Here is a 10,364-nt window from a genome sequence, read left to right as displayed (position 1 = left end):
ACAACATATCCCAGCAAGCACAATTACAGAGACGCTTTAGTTCAGATACGTAAGTTGCAGAAACCAATGTGGGTCCATAGAAAAAGTCAGAAAAATCACGTAAAGAACTACATTTGGAGAAGGAATCCAACCTCACTCTACCCTTCCACTATCCTGAATGGCAGGTGGCTGTAGCATCCATCCCACCACGTGCGATTTTAATTCCTCCAGAACAACTTTGCACAAAAACTTCAATCCACCTGGAGAAGCAAATTGCCTCAGCGTTGGGATTAGAGAGAAAGCAGATATGAGTCTGCTTGAAATAGCTCAAGATGTAATAATGTTCTCTGAAGCAGTAGTCCTACTGCAGGAGAGTCACCTGGTGTGTCCTAAAGCCAGCCAGGGGGGCTGGGAGCACCCTGACCCTATTAAGATGTCACATCCTAGGCCTCTGCCACAACTAATTACAAAAGGGAGACTCCTGTCATCAGAACCTACATTCAGTGACAAGCAAAGAAGGACTGACAATAAGAAATAGGAACAGTCAATCAAACATTCCCAAATATTTTAGGAAAACCAGTACCTGCATGAGAAGCCCCAAATTCAACAAAAAGGAGAATCAGTTAATGGAGTAAACAGAAGAAAACATCAAAATAAATTTATTTATAGCATCAGAGAGGGTCAAGACAAATCTCATTCAAAATCATAGGAAGGAGATACAAAGAAAAATAATTAGCATTTTGGAAATTTAAAATATGATGGTTGAAATTTTAAAAAAATGCAGAAGATTAGCTGAATAGCAGAGCTTGACCTAGAGAAAGTTTAAATGGTGAGTTGGAAAATTCTTCCAAAATGCATGCAAAATATGGAAAGTAGGCATAGGTATTCATATATTCTGTCTTACATTATCTAGAGATGGGGACGCTGAAAGTAAATTTTAAAAAAACACAGAATTTATTTAATTTCACTATGCAGCAAGGGAAAATCTGGAGATTGCAAAATCTACAACTTTTATGCCACCCCACCCCCCGGAAAAATTGGATTTGTTTATAGAAAATACGCTTTCAAGTAGCTCGAGAAAAGCAGGATGTTAAATAGAATCCCATCCAGGTTATAAGCTGTCTTTGTGTTGAACATAACAACCATACACACATCCAACTCTAGCAGCCATTGAAGTAAAATACGGAGTTAAATAAGGAAGGGGGACATATGCTAGGTGTGTGTGCCCAGTTGGAGCATGAGACCGAGTTTCATTCCAATTTGCATACTATAATACAAGGTTAGCAGATATGTCTTTGGAAATCAAAACCTTACGACTTTTCTTGCCAATGGATGTTAATTATGAGCCATTCTGTCATGGTTCCACTCCTCCAGTGACAATACCTTGCCATCTCCTGACACCTATGAACAACCATACCCGCACTTTTACCCCTTCCATTTCTCTTCTCTCAGTACAAGCTAAATCTCTCTTGTCAAAAGCTAATCTGCTTTGATACTCTTTTTTGTTCTTAAGATGTGACTTTTATAAAGACTTTCCTGGGTGTCTGCGCTTCAGTACATTTTCTAATGAAGACAAAGCAATGCCAGGTGTCCAACAAGGATCTGGGGGACCTCCCTCTCTCTAGGCTTCCAAAATACCAGCTCCTGGTTTTCTCCCACTTTGATGACCACTCTCAGTCTTTTCACAGGCTCCTCTTCATCTCCCTTTCCTTAACGCTAAGGCCACGCCCAGAGTTGAAACTTCAGTCCTCATCTCTCCAATCTCGATACTCCATAGCATCAACTAACACTTCTAAATAAGTGACTACTAAATGTGTGTGAACACAGACATCCAACCACCACGGACATCAGATGGAGACACATTGTTGGGGGGGGGGGGGGGTGGGACTGGAGTTCTACGCTTTCTGTGATAATATTTATCTGTAAAAGCCAGCTGTAGCCTCAGATGTGATTTATACAGAGACAGTGGAGTCGTCCTTTGTCATAACTAAGAGTTTGACCATCTTATTATCATTGTCCTAATAGTAGGTGGCAAAGAAGTTCATGAAAATCTTGTTGTGGCTTAACAGACAACTCATTCTGTTAACACATTGTTTCCAACACTCTATCAATGTGCGTGAGTCTGTTTTATATTCCACTTGATAATCTGTATTTTATTCTTATTGTAGAACGCCATCAAATGAAGGTTTGGGATATTACCGTAGACTAAAATTTTTATTAGTATTGAAATTCGCATCGCTTGATGAAAAATCAAGTGACCACAACTTTAAGTACTTTCTTATGGGAATCTGTTCATCTTGGATTTTATAAACAAAAATAATATTTAAAAATAAAGTTAAAGCACAACTCAAACACAAAGACTCCAAATCAGATGACTGCTGGCTGTTATAACACTCAGCACGTTAAAGTCTCATCCTTAGGATCTGTGCCTACCTCTGAGTATTTACCAAATTGTTTTGAAGTTCTGTGCCCTTTCTTATTTTTTTCTACAGTAGTAACTCTTTCTAATATATCTTTATCCCCCAGGACCTAGCACAGTTATATAAATACAATAACTGACACCTCACATGTCATAGAAACTTAGCAAACATTTGTGGAAGAAATCTGAAATGAAAGGTGCCAAGCATCTTGGAAGGCAAGGAAACACAGTCTGTGAATTCAGATCTACATGGGTTCTCCTCTGGCTTTGACACTTAGGGGAACTGGGGCTACTTCTTGTTTTTCTCAACTGAAAAATAATCATGATGAAAACATGCGTTTCGAAGAGTTTTGAAAATAATAAGATTAGGTGGCACAAACCCAAATGAAGTGTCACTATCATACCCAATAATATGTGATTTTTGCCTTGGCTCAAATGATGGTTAAAGTCAAAAGGAACCATTTTCAATAATAAATAATGAAAAACAAAAGCATGCATAAGTACTCTTGCCAACGCAAAGCACTGGGCTACAGCCTTTGTTTAGGAGGATAAGACTCTTCAATTCCTGGAAATGTGGTAGAATAGATACTCTGATCATCCTTCCTGCTACAAACATTTAGATGAGGGACATGCTTCGACAAACATCCAGTTAGTGTATAGTTGAGCTTCCAAGGACAAAACCCGAGTCAGAAATGAAGAGGGAGCTGAAAATAGAGTGGCAAACTAGCACTGAAGCTGTCGCTGTCCTGGCATATTTGACCATATCAGAAGCTTAAGGTTCAGGTGTTTACCACTCAGAGAATAGAAGACAAAATCTTGGGCAGTCATAATGCTACGACCTAGAAATTAGATCTCCATATAAATCTCGAGCTTGCAATTTCTACCTGTCCAATGATACAGTGAGGAAGAAAAAAAAAAAACGTGTCTCACCTGCCAGAATGACAGGGCACTGCTTTCAGCATAAGCTTTGGAATGAAGAAAAATATCAAAGCCGACGCCATTGAGAATTTAACACTATTTTTGGACATAAAAGGAGTCTCAACTAATTTCAAAGAATTAGCGTTTAACAGTCCATTTTGCTTGGCAAAATGCAGTTAAACTAGAAGTTAACAACATTAAAATAAAAACAAAAAAAGATCTTAGAAATCAAAAGTATTCATCTAAATAACTTATGGATCAAAGAAATTAGAATGACAATCAAAATACACCTTTTTGCACAACAAATTGAATTTGCTCATATATACCTTGAAAATTAACCTGCTAACTGTGGCCTCTTTGATCTGATACTAATATAAGTTCTTTAAAATAACCCTGTAATACTGCCTTGGACTATATGACCTTGTTTTTGTTTGTTTGTTTGTTTGTTTGTTTGTTTTAGTTAGAACATTATTTGTAAGCATAACATTTATGGGAGTAAAAATACAATAAGTGAATCTAGTGGGTTATCTTTAAAAACACAATACAGATTTCATTTTTCCACACTTGAAAAGTCCCAGTTACATAGTAGGTATTCAATGCTTGTTAAGTATTTTCATAAAAGGTGATGTAATGTCATGGCAATAAGTAAACCTTACCCTTGGTCATTTTTACCTCTTTTATCAAGGATATTACCTTGAAACTAGCATTCTTCATAGAAACCTATAAAGCACCTTTAATTTTTCATTTAAACAGTAAAGGAGTCCTTCAGATCAGGAAAAGAAAGGTGCGATGGTGTACTCCAGGCAAAACCAGAGGAAACATCAGCAGTGATTCTAAGCAGTCACGGAACAATTCATGTCTCCTTCCAAGAATGAAGTAAGAAACTGCAAAACTGCTTGTCTGGAGCTCAAACGTGGCTCTGCCTGCTGCTTTGGAAAGTATGGAGGTTGCTCAAAAAATTAAAAATAAAATTTCCATATGGTCCAGCAATTCTACTCCAGGGTATTTGTAGGGACTCGAACAGACATTTGTAGCCCCATGTTCACAGCAGCATGACTGACAATAGCCAGAGGTGGAAGCAACCCGAGTGTCCATCGATGGAAGAATGGATAAGCAAAATGTGATCCATCCACACACTGGAATGTTATACAGCCTTCGAAGGAAGGATATTCTGACACACAGTACAGCACGGATGAATGTTGAGGATGTTATAGTGAAATAAGCCAGTCACAAAAGGATAAAGAGTATAGGATTATACTTATATGAGGCTCCTATAATAGTCAAACCCATAGAGACACAGAGTAGTATGGTGGGTGTCAGGGTCTGGGGGAGAGAGAATGGGGAGTTGTTATTTAACGGGGACAGTTTCAGTTTGGGAAGATGAGAAAGTTCTAGAGATGGGTGGCGGTGCTGGTTGCACAACAATGTAAATGTACTTAATGGCACAGAACTGTACACCTGAACTGGTTAATATGATCAATTTTCTGTTATGTATATTTTACCATAGTTTTTAAAAATGGCTCTTTCCACTTCATGCCATTCAATCTGCCTAGCCTTGGCTGGTGCCAAATAACTTTCGCTCCAAGCTGAAGGAGAGATGAGGCTACATTTAGTTCTGTTAGAACTGGTTCTCTGTCTTCCACAACTGAGTTTCCCTTCTTTATTTAAGGCAAATACCTTTTATGAATGCATTAGGATTAATGAAATCTGGCAAGAATACTGACAAGAAGCCCCATAAGAATAAACCACATGTATTCTTCTCTAAACATAACTTAAATATAGGCCACTCTCCAGCAGTAATAACAGTTAGCATTCAAATGTTAGGAGTGTTTACTTCTACTGAACCAGGCGCTCATTATTCCACGATTATTTTCTGGCTTCATTATAACAGAAGCATCCCTAAAATCTAGCACACACTTACCGCTCACGGTGCCATTTGCACAGCAAAGTGTGATGGCTCAATTTATAAGTGAGCTCATGATTTTTTATGAGAAGAGAATTGTTTTACTCCATATAAATGCCTACAGGGCAATACCATCATCCATGGCAATGGAAGGAAATTTTTGTTATTGGTATATCTTTCTCAATGCTGATTCTTATTTTTGAGTTTAACGAGACTAGAATACATGCTCATCAACATGCAGAGCCCATCTGAGCACCTCCAACACACACATCCTGGACTCGACTCTCATTGCCAGTCACTCCATATTAAGCGAGGATAGATACGGCCAGGCTGGGGAGCGACAGAGAAAGAGAAGCTGCGTATCCATGGGTAAGCCAAGAACACACGAAAAGCTGCAGTCACTATATTGAAATCAGGAGCACACTTGTCAAAAGTGACCCACCTTCAATCATTCCAGTTCCTACAAATAAGACCAGTACCTTCAAGGAGGTCAGAACTGTATGTCACTGACCTCTTCTTTCCTCCACGGCATATAATTCAGTGTTTATCACTTCATTCAAGTGCTCAGATATTTACTGAGCAAATAGTATATCCCAGACACTCTTCTACTCACTGGGGATTAAAGAGTGAATAACCCAAAGTCCTGTTTTCTTGGCAATTGCATTCTATGCTTGAACATGTCACATGTTCAATAAATTTGGATAGATTTATGAAAACAAGAAAACTTTTACTGGTTCTTTATACCCCTCAGTAATCCAGGACTCACACAAGTAGAGGAACTCCAACAGTGAGATATCCTGTTATCTACAGTGCATTGTTTACACACACCATGGAACTTCTGTTGCTTCACTCTATTATCTGTGTAAGTAGAATGCTCTGACAATGAACGCAATCTATGAGTCCTGTCAACGCGGACCATTTCGTGCAAGACTCTAAGGTGCTATGCGAAGCCCGTGTTTGCTTCCATGTACCCCTTTTTCACCTGTAAACAAACTCAGTCCCCATTCTTTGGATGTGGCATTAGATATCTGTCTTCCTGCCCTAATTTCCTCAATTTAGGGACTCCTTTCCTGATGAGCCCTAAACATCTGTTCCCCACTGAGTCCCCACTGACACTGCATTATCTGTACCTCTCAATATTTTATGTGCCACGTTTCCTTTAAGGGTTTCCTGTGAAGAAGACACTTAGGGAAAAAAAAATATTTTCTGTGACTTTTAAATTCATAACATAAAGAAAAGATTCTGAGTTATCCAACAGTCATTTCCAGAATTATACTGCATTGCTTTACCAATAAAATTCATCTGTGCTGGTTTCAGAAACATGATAAAGGGATCTATTTGTAAAGGCTACTTACTAGAAGTGTATTCCTCTGAAAGGTGCAGTTCCTTTTTCAAGGCATAACACGACTCTTCTGGCCTGTAAACTGGAAAAAAAAAAAAAAAGCAAAGAACATTTTTGAGATTAAAATTATGAAGAGATTTCCAAGACTATGTATGCTTTCCAAATTTCATTCAACATAATTTTCTCTAATGGTAATTTTTTTTTTTAGTTGCTCTACCGTCACAACTAGTGGTATGCATTTCTTTCGATAACACACTTTCAGTAAAGCACACAGAGCTGCGCTGCTCACAATCTTTACTTTTACTCTTTTTTTATTAGTTTCAAGTGTACAAAACAACATAATGATTAGATATTTACACCACTCAAAAAGTAATTAACCCCCAAGTCTACTACCCATCAGACAGCATCAGACATAGCGGTGTCCCTATGCTGTACTTTACATCCTGTGACCACACACACACACACACACACACACACACACACACACACACACATTTAATTATAGTTGACATTCAATATTATTTTATATTAGTTTCAGGTGTACAGCACTCACAATCTTTAATAATGCTGCCTCAACTGCCTTTTCGTAAGCTCTGTCAAGCCTGCCCCATCTCCTCCTCTTCACAAAGGTTCTTTAAGTTCTTTTCTGTGAGCTAGAAATCAAACTATGACCACAGACACAAACACTGCTGGACTGGTGGGTGGATGGCAAGATGAGGAAAAGGTGGTATTTACAGGTAGGATTCCACTTTCTTTCAAGTTTCAAGAACGAAATTAATGAATTTTGTAAGTGAGATCCACAGAACCTAGCTGAAATGATCTCTTGGGTTTGAGGGACCACCGGGGGATCCTCCAGAGGAAATAAGAAACAGATGGAACCATTTCCACAAAGAATGGACTGTGGAATGACCACATCAGAATTCCAAGACATTTTTAAAAATTCAGATTCCAGGAGCTCACTTCAAAACTAAGAATAAGAACAGCAAGACATTACCCAAGGCTGTGCATTTTTATATGCACCTTAGATGATTTTTATGCACATTAAATTTGAGAGACAAATATGCTAGTGATGAAAGGTAAGAAAGACAAGAATTAGACATTGGAACATTTAAGCCCTTCATCTGGCCAATACAAAGTGACTGTTTCTTAAATAGGTTGATTCTTCTGATTTTTCAACCGACGGTGGTAATTGTTAGCTAAGAACAGGAAAGTTGGGGGGGTGGAAGAAAGAAATCAAGACAATGGTTCACACACCTGCATGCTCATGCACAGAGACACACCTTGAATGCACTACGCTTACTTATCTGAAGATAGCTTTTTAACAGAATTAAGTCACATCAAATCAGTGAAAAAGAAATGTTTATATTTTGACATTCAAATCAGTAACATTGGACTCTCTAGTTAATACATGTTTAACACCTGATGCTTTAAGATGCTACTACCCACATACCAAACCACCCATGAGCCAACCAATGTGTTTAATGGCCATCATAGAAGTGTGTCTTAACATGAACACATAAATATATTGAGTTAACGAGAGTATTAAAAATAACAATGAAAGTAAGTTCTGCAAGAAACAGAATTGGGAGAGCAACTGTGGGCTGTCAGTAACAAAATAACCTTTAAAGAAGATCTGAAACTTGACTGAGGATTTTCAGCACAAGTGGGATTTTCACAGATAGAAAAGTCTGGAGAAGGCATGCCTGAGAGAGGCTCTTCAATATTTTATAGGTCTGCCTGTTGTTTACTGAAGGCATCACGCAAAGGTGTCAGTTTGGTTCAAAAGTGTAAATAGATCAGGTTTCCTACTTCACCCAAGATAACAATTCTGTAAGATCTCTTGCCAGGAGAAAAATTACTCATTTTCTCCTCCTTTTAGTTTCTTTTTACTGTTCTTGGTTACAGATTTAATTTTTTTTTAAGTACTGTCCAAATGGATATGCAATTGTAAAGGGGAAAGATGAATCATTGCTTGACACGGAATGCTGACTTCTTCACAGACTAACTAATCGTATGGTTTAGGCCCTGTACCCATATCCAGATACCCCTCTTGAGGCCCAAAGGACAGTTTAAACTCACCCTTTAATTTCCAGTTCCAGCTTTGCCTCCTTTGCAAGTAATTTTGTCACCCACCATCACAATCAGTTGCTTCACCCCTGTGCTTCCATAGCGGACACTTTTCACAGAAATTATCACACTGCTCTCTGATTGTTTTTCTGTCCATTTTCCCACTCAAGTCTAATGACGAAGTTATGAACCTCTATGGAGACGAGATCTTAAAAAAAAAAAAAAAAAGCCTGAAATGTCATGTGACAGGTACCTTATAAGTATTTGATGGATAAATGAATCACTGAATCAATGAATGAATTCACGACACCAAAGAGACTGTGCTGGACCCGAGCAGGGACAGCAGGTTCCTCACGTCCTCCTTGATGATCTCCAACCCTCTTCCCATTAATGTCTCATCTTGAATTTCAATCCAAATTCTGTTCTGTCTCTCTCCTCTGCCTATAAATACTCTCTGGTCTATCTGAAGTTTAAAAATGTGAAGTAAAAAAATGTTCCTACCCTGTCCTCTCTGTACCCACTTCCTGAGCTCCCTTCCAAGGACGGGTCAGCAGGCAGCTTCTTCCTGTTCCACGTTCCCATTGAAATGCTTCAGGCAAGGTCACCAGCCACACCCTACTTGTCAAATAAATAGTCGCATGAATTCTTATCTTTTTTACTCCTTTGTTTTAAAAGAATTAGTTGAACCTTGTCCTTAAAATTGTCTCCGCCCTTTGCGTCCAGGACACTCCCTCTTACTTGGGGTTTGACTGTGGACGTCCTCAGTCCCCTTCACTGTCACCCCTTCATCCCCTCTCATGTCCCTCAGAGTCCTCCTTACTCTCTGCTTCCCCTGAGTGACAACACCTACTCTCATGACATGGCAGATGCTGTTGACACCCAAATAATCATCAGAGCCCCCAGTTACAGATGCTTTGATTTCTATGACTGTCCAGCTGTGTCTTACATTGGATCCCCTAGAAGGAGACTTAGGTGGAGATTCTTGTACAAGAATTGAAGGAGCAAAGAAAATAAGCATTCTAGGCTATAGGTTGAAGGTGCCCACTGAACACCCAGGTTGAGATAAACCTATGGCATAACCTCAAGTTTACGTTCCAGTGTAAAATACTGAGGTGTCCAACTCTTAAAGTTTTATAAACCTCATTTTTAGTGTTGACTCGGTTTTGAGTTGAATCTGAACTTATCACAGCAAGATTCCTTTGCTAAGACATCTGCGGCGATGTAGTATTTTACAAACATCGACAAAGATGTCTGTTCTGTTCTTGGCATTGACTTAGACCTCGGCTCTTCCTCTAACACATCAGAGCCATGAGCTTTCACCACCTCACAGTGGAGAGGACAGAACAGATGGAGAAGAAGCTGTTCACTTTTCAAAAGTCTAAACCCTAGTAAGGGATTCAGGGCATGGAAACTAGATTTAGGAGACTATCTGGTGAGTCAGGGCCAGACTTCATCCCATGACTAGATTAAAAGGGCAGGGCAGGGTTGAGGACAGGATGGTTATTGAGGATGCACAGACAGCTTGGATTTGAGAAGGCGCCTGACACCTGCCTCTGGAATGTGGGGTCTCACAGAAGCACAGAAGGTTTTGAGGAATATATGAGCTTATTCCTAAGTGAAATGCCCTAGAAGAGAAATGGCAATGCAAAGAATGGCGGCAGATGGTCCTAAGCCAGGCACCAAACTTCCTGTGCCCCCATGTGGCGGGAAGCAGCATAAGGACACCCAGTGCCCAG

The 10,364-nt window shown here is 39.3% G+C and overlaps 1 long non-coding RNA gene across 1 annotated transcript; it reads right to left on the bottom strand.

Moving 5' to 3' along the window:
* Window positions 1-6,535: 6,535 nt before the first annotated feature.
* LOC141567799 (uncharacterized) lies at window positions 6,536-9,034 on the bottom strand. Its single transcript, XR_012490641.1, has 3 exons — window positions 8,939-9,034; window positions 8,641-8,836; window positions 6,536-6,643 (listed from the first exon to the last, which is right to left on the bottom strand). It is a non-coding gene; the product is annotated as an uncharacterized LOC141567799 (long non-coding RNA).
* Between the last annotated feature and the right edge of the window lie 1,330 nt (window positions 9,035-10,364).

Source organism: Rhinolophus sinicus, linkage group LG12 (genome assembly GCF_036562045.2).
Source record: "Rhinolophus sinicus isolate RSC01 linkage group LG12, ASM3656204v1, whole genome shotgun sequence".
In the NCBI taxonomy this organism is placed as follows: Eukaryota; Metazoa; Chordata; class Mammalia; order Chiroptera; family Rhinolophidae; genus Rhinolophus; species Rhinolophus sinicus.
This window is presented reverse-complemented; position numbering and strand designations above follow the sequence as displayed.